Source organism: Cupressus sempervirens, chromosome 1 (genome assembly GCF_028749045.1).
Source record: "Cupressus sempervirens isolate cs-2001-9-10 chromosome 1, ASM2874904v1, whole genome shotgun sequence".
In the NCBI taxonomy this organism is placed as follows: Eukaryota; Viridiplantae; Streptophyta; class Pinopsida; order Cupressales; family Cupressaceae; genus Cupressus; species Cupressus sempervirens.
Window position 1 is genome coordinate 498,276,991 of NC_143118.1, and position 22,020 is coordinate 498,299,010.

Here is a 22,020-nt window from a genome sequence, read left to right on the forward strand (position 1 = left end):
ACCTTATGAATCTCAGTTTACACTGTTGATCACCATCATGGTAGAAACTGCTCAGTGCAAATTGAATACTGTTCATTGAACTCGGTAGCAACTATAGAGCTTGGTAGAGACTAAAATGTTTGGTTAACTCTGTTAACTGTACAATACACTCGGTGGATACTTACAATTTGAATAAGTGTGTGTCACTAATAACAAACATGACTGAAATGTCAATAGGAACATCCTTATTGATGCATAAAACCTCTAATATACAGGCCTAACTATCACTGGATATGACAATACACTTAGTGGTGGGGAATTTTAGAAACTAAAAATAAATAAAAAATCTTTGTGTGGATTGACTAAAAGTTCCCTACATGCACAATGAAGTTTTATGTATGATCACAAGCCAATGGCAGAGGCAATTGGGAACATAGGGAACTTGATGATAATGAAAGCATTGAACAAGAATATTGTACAATGTAGGATATATAGAAGTATTTTATTCTATTCATGATGGGGTGACTTATATGTTTAAGAGCATAAATGATAAAATGAAAAGATAGACTAAAAATGGAAGCAATGGACAAAAACATGTCCATCAATTGATGGGAAATGTTGAGTTTCCTACAGAACTTGCCCAAAGGATGGAACCAACCAAGGAAAGAAGCTAATTTCAATAAACATGTCTTACACAGAAGATCCCACTACTCCTCAATGGTTAAAGTAGACAAGGTTAAGCCATGTTTTACATTGCATAAATAATTAACTTTTCTAAGAGCTTCCTTGAAAAACTAATTTTATGCAAGCATACAAAGACTGGCATCATGAGATAGACTCACATCATAGCAGGCTAATGCAACACAAGATCATGAGTAAGGTAGAAGTGCCATATCATTTGAGGAAGAGAAAAAGGAAGCAATTATAGCTTGCATTACAAACTGAAAATACTTCTTGTACGCCATGACTTGTAGTAGGTAGAAACCAAATGCTATCACTTTCCATGGACCTACTTTGAATCCAAAGGTTATGAATAATATCACCTTCAACACTTGTATGAAATGTTACATGCTATGTTAAGAGGAGAGTGCAAGATGTCAAAGCAGACTCCTCACACATGCATTTTTGACAAAATGCCACAGCTTCTCCTTGTAAACTAAATTATAGAATACAGCTAATTTACCAAAAATAATTGCCATGTGGGAGGGAGAGTGTTTGTGAATGGAAATATTTTATCATGTTTTATGTTCACTGACTCTTTAAGTCCCATTCAAGGGTTGATTTTTTAAAAAGATTCCTAAGTTTTGTTAAGACATTTGCTCACTTGGAATCTTTTTTGTGCAATCAAATGAGACAAACAGAAAGAAGTGGTAGGGTCTTGACTATGAAGAAATGGTAAGAATATAGATTTTTTTAAAATAATTCAAACTTTTCATTATTTTTTTTTTGTCATTTCTTTATCGTATTAAATAATATTCAAAAAATTTACATTTAATTTTTCAAATATAATTTGATTATATTAGTTTGGAAAATATTTTCAAATAACTTTTTTTTAGATTATTTCACTTTTGTCCATTATTATCACTATGTAATTGTTCTTCGGTGTTTTGTTTGACTATATTCTCATTTGTTCTCTATCCTCTCTAATCTCTTAGTCCTTTTGATGCCAACAAATATTAACAAGATATATTAACTATGATTGTATTATTCATTAATAATTCTATTTTATTCCACAAATATACATTGCGCTTCTTAATTCAAATATTACCTAGTATGAAAGAGTATTTCTTCATCCTTTCATTATTTTCCATTTAATCAAATTTTAAAAATAGTCTCATATCCAAAATATATGGAGTAAAATATGTTTTCCAACCTTGCTATGTCAATGTTTGTAGGGGCCACTAAAAATGGTTTTTATAAATTTAAGGGTTAAAAATGGTAGGAGAGGGTTTTCATCATGATATAGTTTATGCGGTCTCCAAAGGATTTTACAAAGTTTGCAGTGTTCATCGAACTTCAGTTGGTTAACACTGGAAATCATTTCTAGAGCTATGTCTACCAAGCAGGGTCGACCAATGAAGGATTTCGTTATTTTGGGAAATAAAGCTTAATTGTTTTATGTAATGATTGTAGCCGACTGAGGTAATGATTATTGGTAATTGTAACTTGTGAATGAGTCAACTTGACAATTTGTAAGGTATAAATAAAAGGTCAAGTTGTGAATTCTAAAGTGTAATGAGCGAGCATGCAAGTGTGTTGATTGTGTGAAGAGGAAAGTGTGAGCGAATTTTGAAGAAGGGTCAGTTATCTTTGAGGAGTAGCAAAATTGTATTTGACCAGGAAGGATCTAGTGAAGCAGAACAAAGATCTGTATTAGCAATTTAGTTGCATCTCATTCAGGTCACTTCATTGTTACTTTCTCACCATTATAGCAGTGATTTCTAAATCTCCTAACAGAGTTGGTCTAACAACCATTTTGTAAATCCTCTAACAAGGTGACAGTTCTATTGAATTGTTCTAAAGTCCTCTAGCAAGGCCACTCCTAATAGGGTGATTAAATCCTTTAGCAAGGTCACACCTAACAGTGTGTTTTGTAACCTTTAACAGGGTTGGCTCCTAATAGGGCTCACTTTAGAAGAGTGAAAATTAGTAACTAGTTACTTGGTGGGTTTTTCCCATATTGGGTTTCCACGTTAAATTTGGTGTCTCTTATGTTCATGTTATTTCTTTTATGCATGCACGTTAAATCTTTATGAATGCTTAAAGATTAGTAATAAGTTAACATACAATACATCTATTGAGTTACAACATTTTTCTATATAGCTACCGAGTGACAGCAATAACTAGTTTATAAGACATCTAAGGGATCTGTGGATTTGGTTTTGTGGTATCAGAGCTTTTGGTTCTTGTATGAAGGATTTCAAAGATCTAAGCTAAGGATCAGGATGTCTTACAAGAGGGAAATTCCAAGGCTTAACAGGGATAACTTTTCAGCATGGCAAGGTCTCATGAGACTCCATTTGGCTTCCATTGGAGATACAGGATTGAAATATCTTGACGAAGAATATACAACACCTGCTAGTACATTATCTGTTAATGACATTGCTAAGAAGTTTGTCTTAAGCTATGAAGAATCTGATGATATCAAGGACTACAAAACTGCCTTTGCTATGTGGAACAAGCTGAAAGATATCTATGGAGGTGATGATAATGTGAGAAGAGCCAAAGAAGAAAGTCTAAGAGGACAAATTGATCAGATGAGGATGAGAGAGGATGAAAACATTGTCAAATATGTTGAAAGAGTCAAAGCAAGCGTCAGTGCAATCAGGGCTTCTGGAGGAGATATCAAAGAGGAAACAGTTGTAAGTAAAATTCTTAGAACATTGCTTCCCATTTATGCAATTAGAATTCCTGCAATTCAAGAAAGAAGATGTGAAGCAAATCATAAGATAAATTTAGAGGCCATAGTAGGAAGATTGACTACATTTGAGCTAGATAACTATGACAACTATGTTCTAGCTTCCAAAAGCATTGAATCAGCATTTGAAGACAAGTTTTTTCTCAAAGAAAAGAGCAAGAAGATAAAGGATTCTTAGTCAGAAAGTGAAGAAGAATCAGAAGAGAGTTCTGGTAGTGATCTTGAGGTGGTTAAAGCTCTACTTGCAAGGAAATATTCTAGAGGCAAAGGAAAATACAAAGTTAAGATTCCTCTAATCTATTTTTCATGTGAGGAAATTGGTCATATTGCTGCTAGTGCCCAAACAAGCAAAACAAGGATGAGAAGAAAGGTCACAAGTGCAATGTCAAGAAAGACTTCAAATCATTCAAGGAAAAAGGTAAGAAAACATGTTTCATGGCTAAAGATTCTAAAGATTTTGACAATAGTGAAGATGAAATTGTTTACATTGCTGTGAAAGATGAATCTGATAATGATAGGAAGATAAGATGGCACTTATCTCTCATGTGAGAAAAAATGATACATGGATCATAGATAATGGTTTTTTACATCATATGACTAGTGACAAAACAAAGTTTGAACAATTTGAAGATTATGATGGTGGAAGTGTGAGGTTTGGTAATAATGAACCTTGTTGCATAAAAGGAAGAGGAAGAATCTCACTAACCAAAGAGCTTGTATGTGATAATGCCCATTGGGTTGAAGGACTAAAACACAATTCATTGAGTGTGGCACAACTAATAAATATTGGATTCAAGGTGGAATTCATGCATGGAAAAGAAAGATTGTTGGATGACAAAGCAAAGCTGATTGGATCAAGCATATAGACAAAAGGTAACTTGTTCTATCTTAAACTTGGTGAATGTTCATGTTTTATTGCTCAAATTGAAGAAAGTTGGTTATGGCACAGAAGGTTATGTCATGTGAATTTGATAACCTGGTGAAAATAAGAAAATTTAGGAAAGTAAGAGGCATTCCTAGTATAAAGAAACCAGAGGTTGGTCTATGCAAGAATTGTCAAATTGGTAAGATGGGAAAGACTAGCTTTAAAAGTAAAAACTATCAATTTGAAGAAGTTCTGGAAATTGTGCATACTGATTTGTGTAGACCTATTGGAATTAAGAGTTATATTGGAGAAAAGTTCTACATTCTTTTTGTTGATGACTACTCTAGAATGATGACTGTCATGTATCTGAGAGAGAAATCAAAAGCATTTGAGAAGTTCAAATGGTATTTGGCCAGAGTAGAAAAAGAAACAGGGAAAAGACTAAAATGCTTGAGGTCAGACAGAGGTGGTAAATTCATCTCCCATGAATTCAATAACTTTTGCATTGAAAGAGAAATCAAAATATAGGTATCAGCTCTTGGAACTCTCGAGTAGAATGGAATAGCCGAAAGGAGGAATAGATCTGTCATGGATTGTGCAAGAACTCTAATGATTGAAAAGAACATGGCTATCAAATACTAGAAGGAAGCTATCAACATTGTAGTTCATACCTTGAACTGAGTACAGTTGAAGGACTCATTCAAAACCCCCTATGAGTTATGGTATGGCTATAAACCCAATGTAAGATACCTAAAAGTATTTGGAAACAAATGTTACATTTTGAAAGAATCTAGAAAAGGAAAATTTGATGTGAAGGGTGATGAAGGCATATTTTTAGGATATTCTTGCAAGAGTAAGGCATATAGATGTTTGAATTTGTCTACTCACAAAGTCATAGAAAGTGCACATGTAAAAGTTGACAAGTTTGTAGAAAAGACTAAAGAAGAAAGTAAAAAAGAACTAGAAGACTACAGGAGATTTGTTTTCATTGAACCTAATATAGTGCTAGATACATTTGTCAATCAAGTGACTTCTACTCCCGAGTCTTCCTCAGTCACCGAGTTGCAAGAAGTTCCAACTAAGTCACAAGGACCCGAGTCATAGTCTGAAGCTACTGAGCCAATGTCTACCGAGTTTACAGGACCCGAGCAACAGATAGATCAACCAGAGCTAGAAATTGAAATTCAAAATGAAGATAGTGGAACTCAGTCAAAAGGCAAGGAACTTGTATTGGCCAAGTATGTTAGGAGACATCATACACCGTATTAGATTATTGGAGACAAATCTGAAGGTACTATGACAAGAAGTAAGCTAAAAGGCACTTGTTTACTTGCTGATTTTGAACTTAGAAATGTTAAAAATGCATTGGAAAATGAAAGCCGGATTAAGGATATGAACGAAGAGATAGAGAAAATAGAAAAGAATAAAACATGGACTCTTGTACCTAGGCCTAAAGATAAAAATGTGATTGGAACTAAGTGGGTATTCAGAAATAAGTTGAATGAAGATGGTAAGGTATCAAGAAACAAAGCTAGATTGGTATATAAAGGCTACTCTCAAGAAGAAGGAATTAATTATGGAGAGACCTTTGCTCCTGTTGCAAGATTGGAAGCTGTCAGGACCTTACTTGCATATGTTGCACACAAAGGATTTAAGATTTATTAGATGGATGTAAAATCTGCATTTCTCAATGGTATTCTAGATGAAGAAGTCTACATTGAGCAATCTAAAGGTTTTGTTGATCTAGACAAGAAGGGCATGGTCTGGAAATTACACAAAGCATTATATGGTCTGAAACAAGCCCCCAGAGCATGGTATGAAAGATTGCATAACTATCTTATTCAGATTGGTTTTTAGAGAACTAATGATAATGATATCTTGTATATCAAGGAAGGACCAGATAACAAGATTGTTTTGACAAAAATGTTTATGGATGATACTTTGTTTACAGGGAATGATGACCTATGCAAAGAATTTTCAGAGCAAATGAACAAGGAATTTGAGATGTCAATGTTTGGTGAGATTAAATTCTTTGTTGGTCTTCAAATTTATCAGAGTAAGAATGGTATCTACATTACTCAGTCTAAATACATCAAGGAGATACTCAAGAAGTTCAGTATGGAAGATTCAAAACTAGTTGGAGCTCCCATGTGTACTAGACTAAAGCTTACCAAGGATGATGAATCAAAAGGGGTAGATCAGACCTTATATAGATCAATGATTGGAAAATTGTAGTATGTAGTTCATACAAGGCCTAATATTGCTCTTGCAGTTGATATAGTAGCAAGATTTTTAGCAAAACCCATAGAAAATCACATGATAGCAATCAAGAGAATCTTGAGATACTTGAAAGGCACTAAAGATTATGGATTGTGGTACAAATTTGGAGAAAATCTGGACTTGAAAGTGCTTACTGATGCTGATTGGGTAGGAAATATTGATGATAGAAAGAGTACAATTGGTGGAGCATTCTTTCTTGGAAAGAGGTTGGTTTCTTGGACACGTAAAAAGCAAAATTGTACATCCCAATCTACAGTAGAAGCAGAGTATGTTGCAGCAGTAGTAAACTATTCTAATATTGTTTGGTTCAAACAATTATTGGAAGGCATGAAAGTTGAAATCAAAGAACCAGTTGTTATGTTTTGTGACAATACAAGTGTAATCAACATATCTAAAAATCCAGTGATGCATTCCAAAACCAAGCACATTGCAATAAAGTATCACTTTGCCAAAGAATTGGTGTAGGATAAGAAGATTAGATTGGAATATGTCCATACAAAAGAGCAAATTGCTGACATATTCACCAAACCATTACCTAAAGATGCATTCTTGTATCTAAGAGGTAAGTTAGGGGTCATTCCCCTATTTGAAGCTCACTAAAATAAAGTTTTAGTGATGCATCAACAGGAACCAAGTTGAAGATCTATCAGTTGATGTAGCATAGTCATGGAAACATTGCATATGAATCAGTACTTACGGTACATTGTTACTCATTTGGTATGTGTTGTCTTTGGGATGTGTTTTCAAAGAGGGAGAGTTTACTATCATATCCTTCTAAAATTTGAATTTGTCTAAGGAAGAGTTTGTTGTTTGAAAAGAAGCTATGTAATTCCTTCACAGAGGGAGAATACTGCATTAGAGAAGTTTGTGACATAAAATCTAAGAGGGAGAAATGTTCTGTTAGAAAAAGACTTGTTCTCAAATTTCATTGTGCTATGACATGTTGTGTTGCCATCAATGCCAAAGAGGGAGATTGTTGGATACAATTGTTCAATTATGTGTTGTCTTTGATGTTAAACAAATGTCATATCAGTCAATAGACATAGTCTACCAAGCTTAGTTGGTCAGCAAAGTAAATTCTAGAGTCTACTAAGCATTCCTAGAAATTACTCTGTAGAAATAGTTTTTACCGAGCTCACTCGGGCGTTGAAGGATTTTGTGGCAGAAGTTAGTGGTAATTGAGCTCACAAGGTTAATGAAGGAAAGTTAATGTTTACCAAGTTCAATCACTCTCAAAAGGATTTTACAAAGTTTGCAGTGTTCACCGAGCTTCAGTTAGTTAACACTGGAAATCATTTCTGGAGTAGTGTCTACCAAGTAGGGTCGGCCAATGAAGGATTTCATTGTTTTGGGAAATAAAGCTTAATTGTTTTATCTAATGATTGTAGCCAATTGAGGTAATGATTATTGGTAATTTTAACTTGTAAATGAGCCAACTTGAGAATTTGTAAGGTATAAATAAAAAGTGAAGTTGTGAATTCTAAAGTGCAATGAGTGAGCATGCAAGTGGATTGATTGTGTGAAGAGGAAAGTGTGAGCGAATTTTGAAGAAGGATTAGATATCTTTCAGGAGCAACAAAATTGTATTTGATCAAGAAGGATCTAGTGAAGCAGAACAGAGGTCTGCATTAGCAATTCAATTGCATCTCATTCAAGTCACTTCATTGTTACTTTCTCACCATTGTAATAGTGATTTCTAAATCTCCTAACAGAGTTGGTCTAACAACCATTTTGTAAATCCTCTAACAAGGTGACAGTTCTATTAAATTGTTCTGAAGTCCTCTAGCAAGGGCACTCCTAACAGGGTGATTAAATCCTTTAACAAGGTCACACCTAACACTGTGTTTTGTAACCTTTAACAAGGTTGGCTCCTAATAGGGCTCACTTCAGAAGAGTGAAAATCAGTAACTAGTTACTTAGTGATTTTTTCCCATATTGGGTTTCCACATTAAATTTGGTGTCTCTTGTGTTCATGTTATTTCTTTTATGCATGCATGTTAAATCTCTATGAATGCTTAAAGATCAGTAATAAGTTAACATATAGTACATCTATCGAGTTACAACATTTTTTTGTATATCTACCGAGTGACAACAGTAACTAGTTTATAAGACATCTAAGGGATCTGTGGATTTGTTTTTGTGTTAATTGATTCACCCATTCCCCCCTCTCAGTTAGTCCATCTATTTTTCCAACACATATTCACCAATTTGGAAGCTTGTACTTATAATGTTTGTTTTAAATAGTGATTATTGTACTTGAATTTTGGTAATGTGAGGTAAATCTTGTGGATTCGCAACTGCAAAAATTGTATACAAAGTTGTCAGAATGAATCTATATGGTTTCTCACAATAATGAATTAATGTAATTTCAATATGAAAAAGGATGATCATTATGCTTTTTATCATCTTACATGTATACAAGTAGAGTTTTGATCAGCAATTTTCAAAATTTATTTGATCTATTTTTTAATGTATGTGTGTGTGTGTGTGTCCAGTACATGAAATTAATTTAAGTCATTTAGCAAATGATTTTTACTTTGTGCAATAAAGATCTAAATAGAGATGTGACAACTTCAAATCAACAATGCATCCACTTAAATGAATAAACATGATTGAAATAAAAAAATTGAATTCAAAAGATAAGCAAGCGCCCTTACCATTTTGGTTGTCTTGTATGTGTATGATCAGAATTTCGATGACTGATCTTCAAAGTCTATTTGATAGATATTTTATATTCAATTTGCCTCTCTTTATAGCTCAACATGTCTCTTTTTAATCTTTTTAAATCTTTTTATTTCTAGACTTTCTATTTCTTTATTCCTTTCCCTATGCCTATCCATATCTTTGTTTTACTCCCCCTCTATGTATCTCTTTACACATCTAAAAGCCTCTTTTGCATCTTTCTCCTATCCACAATCATTTGCTTCCCCTCTCTATTATTCATTTATTTTACATATATCTCTATCTATTTGAATTAAAATCTTAACATCTCTTCAATTGCACTTTCACTATACACAAATGTATTAAAAATAATAAGATGAACAAGAGCACTATCACCAATATCAAGAGTATTTTAGTTATTGTATTATAAGCATTGATTCATGTACAAAATTAAGGGCATACACAAATTTTATGGGTCCTTTCGAGAATCAATCAATAGATTTCATAAGCCTACGATTATGGAATAGATATTCAACTCCATATACAATTGGAACAAAGTATAAAATATGACTTACAAGAGTGACAATATGATTCTAAATGATAACATTTCCTCTATTTAAAGAGAAAATAATTTCTCAAATATACTAAAGAAGTGCTTGATTTCCTACCATTAGATTAAATGAATTTTTACTATTAGAAGAAATCTTGTAATGTAGATAGATTATATAAAATTAGTTGTCACAATTGTAGGAAATTTTATTGGCATAGTACTGCTAATAAATGACGGTGGCATTTTATAATTGATGCCAATCTGGGTACTTTTCATCTTGGATTGTTAAATAAATGTAACTCAAATAATAGCAATGAATAGTGACATTGATCAAAGAACAACTTGGTACAAATGCTCCCTCTGTGTGACACATTTTTAAAAATTGAGTGTCTTTCTCTAGGACAAGATGACAACATTTTCTAATATATACAAAATTTATCTAATGAAAGCCAAGAATTAACTTTTCTAGGAGTGTTTGACATAGGTGGTGTTGGAAAACTATGCTTTTTGAACTTGTGCTCAATCTTGAAGAGGTGCAGATTAGCTTTAACCTAGATATGGTGTTTCTAGCTTACAGTGTCACTTAACAATTTTATTTGTGTTCATGGGTGTAATCTTGGAAGACATTAAATAGCTCTGAAAATCAATCATTTATTTGATGAAAGATGATGTTTGGAAAAATAATTGGAATTTTTATTGGAATCTGTTGTGTCGGTCGATATGGTCAACACTTGCAAAATATCAACCCACTTTACAAGAACAAGCAATCGACATCGACAGAAAGGGAATCAATGGTTACAAACAATATAATAATCTTGCACTGTCTTCCAATGGTTATGAACTATTGATGCACAAACTGAGCTTGTTCATTTCATATAAGGTACACCTCATGCATAATTAATCATTTTTTCCAAGATATTAAATTCTATAGATATCAATGTCTTTTAAACTTAAAAATTAAAAATATTATAAAGTAGTTTATTTCTAAATTAATATAAAAATGGATCAAACTATTATAAATTAAGAAATTTAATTATCTAATTGTACTTTCTAAGGATTTTAACCTCGATACATTTTAATTAGTAACTTACCAGTAGAGATGATCATTTTATCATACTTTACATTCTAACTCATTATGTTACACATTTTTGTGCGGGTGGCTTGACTATAAGATTCAAATACATGTAATTGATTGAGAACTCTCATGCACCTTAATTTCTCCTAACTTTCAGAACTAAAAATTCTCTTATTTACATAAAAAAGTATTTTCTACTTCATAGAGGTTAACAAGCAAATAGTATTAATGAATACATTATAATTAAGACCTCAACATATCCAAAATTATGAAGAATAATAAAAACTATAACTAGAAGTTGTATACAAGGGATGAATAAACATAATCTAAATTAGTAATTACTTTGAAATGTGGTAAGAGATTGAAAGGAAGAGTATTATTGGTATATGACAATCGACATAGGCCTAAGCTATACTATTTTTTTAAGAGAGAATGTATTAAGTGTATAGATAGGCGAAAAATGTTATCAATGTCTTCATTTTATAGTTCATTAATTCTTCCAAATCTTAATTAGACTTATCAAATTGAGAATAGTGGCAATAAATAAAAAATGGTGTCCAATAAGATAGGAGGGAAAGAGAAGAAGTCAATTAGAAAATAAGTGTGGGTGAGAAGTGATGAACATGGTAGAGGAATTTGGTATGATAAATTTCATTAATATTTCTGTAAGTTATATATATCATAAATCAAAGGAGGTTATAAATCCTATCTTCGAATCTAGGTTGTAAGGATGTTGGTTCTAAGAAATGAGGGAAGTAAAAATAAATCTATCCTCAACCACTACAAATCTATTGGACACCATATTCATGCATTTTTTGACATAGCATGTACAAAAAATTATTCTATTGCTTGAATAGATATTAACCCCAAGAGGTTTTTATGTAAAGTTTTGTGAGCATGTGAGAAACCAACAACATTTGTTTTTTGTATCTTCTTCAAGGGGCTCCAATAGAGTTTCAAGGGAAAATACAAGTACCTGATTCTCTTGATTGTGATATTATTCTTAATACATTTAAGAGATTGAGTGATCTAGTAAAATATCATTTTTATTGACCAACAACCAACATAATTCAACCTTTCACATTTGTAAACTTAAAATAGTTTACCACATTGCACAACAAGCATACAAAAAATTTGAAAGTAAAATTTATAAATCAACCCTAAAATTGACCTAATCTAATAAGTATCATGGAGGGTACAAAAGAAGGCAAGAGAAAAAAGGGGACATAATGAGCATGTTGTTCTTATCCTCTAAACATCATTTAATGAGAAGACAATGTTTCTTGATAATCACTTCATTAAATGACTAACATACACTCAACCAATATATCAAAGAATGTAATAACCAAATGGATACACAATATATAAAAGAAATAACAAATGAGCACACTATTTCAATGTAAGATACAAGTATTTCTCTTCACACCATTTTGTGCAAGACTAATATTAATAATTATTGTTTCTCTATGCATGCTCAAGTCAACCACACAAAATAATATTCCATCAACAATTCTCAATGCACACTTTAAATTCATCACATGTTTATGAGATTGATAGACATAGAAGAAATAACTGAATATTTGATTGGAAAACTATTGAGAAAAAAGAAGAGAGGACAAAAAAATTAACTAAATTAGAGAAACAAAAGGTTGAATTTTCAACTCTTTAGGTCATATATAGAGTTGTTTAGCAAGAAATTATAAATCTCTACCTCTATTTTTACCAAATGATTTCAAAAAAATAAAGAATAAACTATCATACAAACCTCAATTTTGAATATGTGACAATTATTTTACTTCCAAATTTAATTTTATTCTTACTCGATTCATCTACAAGCCATCTTGATGGTAAAGGTGATATTTTTTCATGAATGATCCAAATCTTCAACAATAGCAAGTATAATAGCAAAAACTTGTTTTGATTTTGCTTTTACACAAAATATTTAATGGCTTTTTCCTTTCTATGAATTTGAAAGAAACAAATGTATCCCTTACTATCACATTTCCCTAATTCAAATGCATAAATCACAAATTGGTTAGCCCCAATTCATGATGTAAATGAGAATGATATGAATGTACATGAAATAGTCATATCAGTTGTTATATTGTCATTTATGTCAATGTCTTAGTTGGCTAGACATTATGATGTTGAGTGCCATATCAATTGATTATTACTGAGGATTTGAAGAAACTATGATGATGACATAGTTGATGAATATGGTATTCAATGGGTACTTTGATCATTTGGACAATGATAATGTAATATCAGCTTGATTGTTTTACAATCATGTAATTCTATAATGTAATGATTTAGTTTATGTATTCATTGAGCTTTGTAAGCCAAACTGAGTTACAAAGTGAAAGAAGAAGTACAATATTGCCCAAGTTGTTACAATACTAACCAAGTGATGTATTACCTGAGTGAAATATTCACGGAGTATGAGTTGGAAAAAAAAGTTATGAAAGATAAATTTAGAGGCCGACTTATGGTGAAAATAAATAATGTTTGAGATGTTAAAAGTTGCAAGTCAAGGTTAGTTACAAGATTAATGATTGGAAAAATATAAAGAAGATCTAATGATGGAGATTTAAGCAAGATGAGGATGAGCACAAATTTCAATGAAAGTTATAATTTCTAAGTGACTAAGTATAATGAAACACAGATCTATGGATGTGATTAAGCAACAAAATATGAAAGAATCTAGAACCAGAGAGTTTACTATTTAAGGAGATGTTGAAGCAAGTTTTTGGTTACTAATTGTATTATTAAGAGGAAGATTTGTGCAAAGTTAGGAGAAAGAAAGAAGCAAGGTGAGCTGAGTAGAGCAAAAGGAAGATCAAGCAGAGTCGATGCAAAGAGAAAGAGTGAAGGAGTGAATCATCCAAGTAGAGATCAAAGAAGGAAGAATAAATAGCGGAACCAAGATCTAAACAAGCAAGGTAGTGCTAAATCTTATAGTTCATTTTGTTGTTACTTTATTACCATCATAGCATAAAAATATCTTAACCAAGTGGACCTAACAAGTCTGTGAAATCCTATATGTAACATTGATTAATAATGTTTGTAAGTCCTTTAGTGCAGGCTACTCTTTAAGAAGGATCAAGGAGTGATAAGGTCTAGATGGCTTTATGTTTAAACCCTCTAACTAGGTCACACTAAAAAATGTGCATGTAAACCTTTAACAAAGTTGGATCCTATAAGAGCTCACTTCAAAAGAGTGAAATTATTTGGGTTGTTAGTCCTAGGTGTTTTTTCCCTTTATAGGGTTTCACCGTTAAATCTTGGTGTCAAATATGTGAATGTTTTCTATGTTGCAAGTTGAGTTCCATGATAAGTATTTTATATTGAAACTTGATAGCAATAAGATAATAAGGTAATAGTAAAGATATATATGATATTTGGTAATTATTGGAATAGTGAGAAAATAGTTTGAAGTATATTGATTACAGATTGAATTGTCAAGCTGGATGAATTCACCAAGTTATTTATTTTGAATGAGTTCACCAAGTTATTTATTTTGATGTTTATGAAGTTATATTAGTACTGAAATGTGTGTTGCAAGTTGATTTCTATGATAAGTGTTTTATATTATATCTGATATTTGGTAATTACTAGAATATTGAGAAAACAATTTGAAGTGAATTGATTACAAATTGAATTGCCAAGTTGGATGAGCTCACCAAGTCATTTATTTTGATGTTTACAAAGTTATATTAGTACTAAAATATTTGAAAGGCATGTAGGATAGCTGGATATAACTAATTCACCCACCCCCTCCCCCCTCGCAATTATCTAACGAAATTTGATATCAATAATAATATTAAATTTAGCATCTAGGGCTCCTTAAGTCAAAATCAAGCACACGAAATAAGAGACTTCATTGAGGGAATCATATATTTTGATGTACCTTTTTAAAGAATAGATAGTGCTTTGATCACCTAGAGGGTTGTCAAAGATCAAATATCATAGATTATAGTAATGCATGTCTATGTGCTATAAAGAAGCAATATATTGAGATACATGTCAATCCATGTTAGATCATGCCTATAGGAAGCTAGAGATTCATTAGGAATTTGGGTAAGGTTTGTGGTTGTCCACATTCCTAAAAATCATGAGTGGATGGTCAGGTGTGCAAGACAATACATCTCCTTCAAAAATTAGGTATCAAGGGTTAATATGTGAACACATCCCAATACCAAAAAAAAAAATGGGGAAGGGTTGGTACACAACATGACAAGAGGATTATGTAATGTTCCCATCATAAAATAAATATTTAATCAAATCTTTGTTAGTGGGCTGATTGATTTAGTATATCTCGAACCCATTTTTATTTAATTATTTTTGTAGGTATGGTCATCGACTATCTTTGTAAACCATCAGGAAGTTTCTCCAAAGGGTATTTAAGCATGACATGTAGGTGGTAGTAGGTATGCGATTTGGATTATGTCTTTGTACTACAAATTATTGTTGGAGTTTTGTATTTTCTACCATTTTGGAAGTGAAGGATCTTCCCTACTTGGTTATTCCAATTTCAGTAGGAGTCAACCCTCACCCTATTCCATCTTTGTATTACTTGCTTAGATATGGAAATTTTGCATACCATCTTTGTTTGCAAATACATATATATATGTATCTATCTTTTATTGGTTTTCAATACTTGTACTGGCATTATTTAATGTTTATAGCAAATATAAGCAACTTGTACTACTAGCTCAGAGTATGGTTCAATCTGTAATGAAGCAACCCACAACATCCTCCTTCCTCACCATGACGACACTTGCTTCCATACCCATCTATACAACTCCTAACTCCATCGTGCAAAATATACTCTCATACTATATGGACTATGTCTATACAATTCCCCATTCATATCATACATATATTTCCATCATCTTAGACCGTACGATCATATGCATATCATACAACCAAACATATTTTGTATGACCATTTGGACTCCCTACCAAATGACCTCCAACTAGTCATATGGTCATCTACACTCCATTATGACCATCACTTCCCTCACTCTCAAGCCAAATGACCAACTTGCCTACTTGTTCCAACTGTACGATCACCTGAATATCAACGTACGTCTAGTTTGTGCTCTTAGTTTGGATGATTAGAAATCAACATCTAGAAGGAAAAATTATAGATTAGCAATAATATGTGTAATTACAATAAGATTTTAAGGTTATGAAGTTGACATGTAGCATTAGCATTCACTTTTTAGACTTGGTGTTCACTTGGGTATTGACCAATTGATTTAATCTTGAACAAATAACATGTAAACTTGAGAGTTTTCTAAGGATTAGGTCATGAATATTATGATATTGTAGCTATGAACAAAAACCCATTGGAGATAATAATTAGAGGATGAAAGCCCGTTGGTTCCTCATGGGAATTCTCACCTAAGGAGTGCAATAAAGCTTCAAGATATTATAGGACGGTTAAGTGAGTTATTATAACATTAATTTTATTATGGTATATTGTTTAGATTAATGCAAAAACAAGTTTTGAAGGGACCCAAAACCTTTTACAAAAGCTAAAGATAAACATGACACATCATTAGGTTTTACAAGGACCTGGAACTTGAAGTTCACCACAAAACATAAAAAAACTATGTTTTACAGGGACTTGAAACCACTAAAGTAATTCAAACATAAAAAAACCTAGTTTTTACAAGGCCCTGAAACCTAAAGTTAAAAAAAAGAAGCTAGAAACAACAAAAAATAGAACCAACAAACCAACATGGACCAAAAACCAACACACCAACGAAATCACTAGCTCCTAAAGAAGCTCTTTAATGATCTTCGCTACCTCCTTTCCTACCTCTGCGGTACTCTAGATGATATCAACTGTAGTAGGTCTAGGAGCCTCAAGAGCCTCAATAACCTTTTTCTTCATACTTTTCCTTGTTCTCTTAATTGGATTGTTTGTACTCTTAGCTCCAATAGTATTTAGAGACATAATCTCCTCAGTGCTTTTCTTTCCTAAACTAGTCACTACAACACATAAATTGGAAGTAACAAGCTCCATCTTCAGCCCAATATCCTTGATCAAATATCGAAGTTCCAGTTCACACTCCTTAAGTTTGTTAGGAATATTTCCAACTTGGTTTTCTAGATGGTCTCTCAACATTTTTTCATGATCCAAATCTTTCTACATATCCTCAACTTTTCTCTTTAGCACCATAATCTCATTATAGAGCCACAAATCATCTTGAAGAGAAGTATTAGCTTTAAGCTTGGCTCTATGGAGGAAAGACAAGTTCACCTAATGAGAATCATCCCTAGGCCCTCAGACCTATTCTCAAATTCAATGGTAGTATCCTTGTTATCCTTGATATTGACCTAGTTCTTGGTGTTTAAGTCCTGCTTCTCCTTAAGCTCCTCTTTATTCTCCTTACTCATGTTGTGCTCTTTCATGATAAGGGCTTTACCATCATCATTATTTTTAGCTTTCATGTCCTTTTTATCCTTTGTGGAATCCCTTTTAGTGGATGTAGGGTGAGCACTTTGGTTCCCCTCTTCATGCCCCGAAGCTTCCGACCCAACATTAGACTATGTTTTCCTTTCTTTACTACTATCCACATTATCCTTGTCGGTCATACCTCTACTTCTAGAATAACTATCCAAATTAGAACTAAGGTCCCCCATTTCCATTTTATTATCATCTTTAGTAGTTTTATTAGACTCTATAACTTCCTCCACTTTTTTCTTCTTTATCTCCCTTTTGTTACCCTTCTTAGCACCCTTACTATCACTAACTCCATCCTCATTTCTATTACCAGGAAATTTATGCTTCTTTTTCACACTAAGAGAGTGCTTAAAAACTTTTCTTTTACAATAATTTTCAACAAGTAAAATTAACCCCTCATGGAGTACAGGTCTAGACTCCTTTTTTCTATAGGCTTGGAGACTTTGAATCAAAGAGAACTTCAAATAATCTCTTAGAAACCACAAAATGAAAGTTGTGTACCCTCTTAGATCTTCCATCAAGGATGAAATACTTGTGAATGCAGGATAAAACATCCCTCCATATAACCTTAATCTAGCTCAAGTCATAGTAATTGCCACTCTTCTCCAAATTTTTCTCCTCTTCATCACTTTTTGGGAATTTCTTGAAGGAAACATTTGACATACTGGTCTTCTTGCTAAATTTTAGACCCTTGATAGGAAGACCTATAATCTTGGCAAGAAATTCCTCAAACAATTTCACAGTAACCCCATGCATTGTAACTCTATCTTCAATCTAGTTTTTGTAAAAATACTCCGTAATGTAGGGCTTGTAACCATGAAGCTTCTTAATATACGTCGTTACTTTCCCTTTTTGTAGAATATCCTACACAATCAAATCAGCCTTCCATTCCTTGCATGTCTTCAACTCTTGTTTCCTTGGCTCTCCTCCCTTCTCGTATTTGGCTTTACACTTGCAACTAATTTGAGAAATTATAACCAAAAAGGAGAACAAAGTGTGTTTAATTTCCAAGAAAATTTTAACCTTGAAAACATGCCCAGTACTTTCCATTATGGCATGATTGTACCACCTTGGAATACATAGATAATCTGCCATAAGACCATCACTTCTCATCATAAATTTCTCAATTTTGAGTGATCTTTCCTTCAATAACATGTGTTATATCATACTTAACAATTATCGTCAGCTCAAATTCCTTGCTAAGGTAATCTTACCAACTCATCTTTGCTTTCTTATAGATGGCTTGATTGGCTATCCAGTCAGCAACTTTGTTACCTTCACGAAAAATATAAGTAAAAATAACATTATTAATTTTTTTAATAAGGTCTTTTATTTCCATGATATTTCCCTTAATGTTCCAAGTTATCAAACTCTTATTATTTAGCATATTCACAATATTAAGGGAATCCCCTTCTAGCCATAAATTTTGGCATCCATATTCCACAACCATCCTCACCATGAATAGAGAAACCATAGCCTCAACTTTATGACTAGTAGAATGACCTATAGGTATAACAATAGCATCCATTACTCTACTGTAATGGTCTCTCAGTACTCCACCACATCCCACTTTTCTAGGATTCCCTTTAGTTGATCCATCAAAATTACCTTTATCCCATCCCAAAGGGGAAGATCTCCAATTTACATACTATCTTTGGTCATCCTATTTAGTTTTAATAATTTTACCATTCATAGGATTACTTAATTGGGTTCATCAAAAAATTTCCTCTGAGACTTGAAATTCTCTTTAATAGCTCTTATAATATTTTGACCCAAAACCTAATAAGGAGTTTCCTTATTTTTGAAGATTCTATTATTCCTCTCTTTCCAGACACCCCACTAGAGATGGAGAAGATATATCTTCCAAAGAAAACCAATTTCAACATCCTTTATAAGACATATCCAACTCTAAAAACACTAATCAATGTTATTATGTTGAACCCAAGCTATGTTCCAGTAATGAAAAAGATAACTCCAAACATTTTGGCTAAATCTGCAATTAAAAAAAAGGTGATTCCTATCTTCTGAATACAACTTGTAGAGATAACATTTGTTGACCAAATAAACCCCTCTTTTCTGAAAATTATCCATAGTTAAAATTTTAATTTGAAGCATTGTCCAAAAAAAGATATTAATTTTAGGAATAAGTCCTTTGATCCATGCTTTAGCCCACATTGGAGAAATACCCTTATCCTCAGATCTAAACACATAAGAGAGATTGAAGCATCCTCTTGGTTCAATCCCCCAAACCATAAGATCCTCCTGCTCTGGATAAAGCCTGCAAGCATTTAGGGTAGTGTCGATACTGAAAAATCCTTGATTAATCACAACAATATTAACCCAGTTATTGTTAGTCCAATAATTCTCCACAAATTTACCATAAATCTATTTGCAAATTTCTATAGAATTCAAATCATCAATCCTTAATTATAGGGTGATCCAATAGCCATTCATCATCCCAAAATCTAACTTTACTACCATTACTAATTTTCCATTTAGAACCTTTATACAAGATATGTTTAGTACCTTGGACAACACTCCAAATAGTAGAAGAAGTAGGAATAATAGGGTAGGATAAAAAGTCTAAAATAGTTGGAGCCTCATAAAGATACTTATGTTTCCAAATAGAGCTCCATTCCTTATTGTCATGATACACTCTCCACCCTTGTTTAGCAAGTAAAGCTTTATTCATACCCAGACCACCATCCATCGTAGGTTTATAGATCTTTTCCTAAGCAATAAAAGCAATTCTCTTCTTTTCCTTAGTTCCAGACCATAAAAAGTTCCTTTGAATTTTATCAATTGCATTTGAAAATTTAGTTGGGATCCTAAAGAGGCTCAAAGAATAAATAGGGATACTTTGAAGACAAGCTTTGAGAAGAGTAACTTTACCAGCTTGACTCAACATATTAGCTTTCCAACCAACTAGTTTCTTATTGAATTTCTTAACAAGATCCTCCCAAAAGGTATCCGAGGGACTAAGCCCTAGAGGGAGACCAAGTTAGGTAAAAAGATCCTATAGAGCATCCAAGAATATTAGCAGTATTTTTCTATCTAAATTCAAGAGTGTTGATAAAAAATAGAGAGCTCTTATTCTAATTAATCAATTGACCAGAAGCAAAGAATAAAGATTCAGAGCCTTTTAAAGACTTCTAGCCTCCCTAACATCAAATTTACCTAGAAAAATACTATCATCCACAAATGATTCATGAGAGCATATAAGAGGATGCATCAAAAGAGGGTCTCAAACCTTGAATTTCCCCTCTTAAAACTAACATCCCAATAAATCTGCCCAAACTATCAGCCATAATAGTAGAGAGGATAGGAGATAAAGGATCACCCTATCTCAACCCCCTAACGGGTTTTAAAAAATTTGTGGACCTCCCATTAACCAACACAACAAGAAAAGTATTGGACACCATCTGCATAATTAATTTAATAACATTAACACTAAAGCCAAAAGAAAGTAAAACCTTGTGAAGAAAAGTCCATTTGACTCTATCATAAGCTTTAGCAATATGAATTTTCATAATAAACCCTTGATTGTTAGAAAGAGATAAAGAATGGATATTTTCATGAACATATATAATAGATTTAAGGATTTATCTTCTAAGAATAAAACCATTCTATTGCTCAGAAATCAAATCAAGAAGAATGCTCAATAATCTCAAAGTGAGGACTTTAGAGATGATTTTATAAATCAAATTACAGAGACTAATAGGTTTAAACTATTCTAGGGAGTTAGCTCTAATCTTCTTTGGGATAAGACAAGGAAAGGTAGAGTTGATTTCCTTTGGCATTCTTTTAGCTCCAAAGAATTCTTTGACAACATCACACACATCTTTACAAACCAATTTGCACTCTTTTTGAAAGAAAAACATAGGGAAACCATCCAGCCCAGGGGACTTATCTCCTTCAAAAGAGAAAACAACTTTGAAAATTTCCTCTCCTTTAGGAATAACACTCAACATTTTATTTTGTTCATAAGAAACCAGATGGGAAATAACTTCAAGCAACTCAACTTGTTTAGTTTCATAAATATTTAGGTAAGAAGACAACAAAGATGAAAAAAAGGGAGACCATTTCATTAGTAATTTTTTGTCTTCCTTTAGTAAGGCTAGAAATATGATTCTTGGCTTCATGTTTCATAGTTGATAGATGGAAATTTTTTGTATTAATTGTTCCCTTCTTCTATCCATATGGATCTAGACCTTTGCCTCGAAAAGATCTCTTCTTTAGAAATGATGTCATGGTATTCCACCAACTTTTCATTTTCTTCCTTTACTAACTCTATTGAGTATCCTTCCTATTGAATTCTATCTTGGATAGATGTAAGATCATCTTTCAGATTTGATTTGCTTTCAAAAACCCAAAGGATCTTTTATTCCATTCTCTAACTTTCTTTTTAACACTTTAAAGTTTAAAGGCAACTCAAAATAGAGCCATTCCTTTTATATTAATATTCCATCATTCTTCCATCAGATCCTCAAACTGTGGGTGTTGCATCCAGATTTTCTCAAATCAGAGCAGGAAATTCTTCCTAGCTTGAATAACTTTTGCCTTAAACAATAGATGAAAATGGTTAGAGGCAATCTTCTGAATAGCATTGAGACTACACAAAAAATATTTAGTCTAATCCAGAGATATAAGGACTCTATCCAAGCGAGCTTGGATGCAATCATTTCCAACTCTTTTTTTACTCCAAGTATAATCAAGCC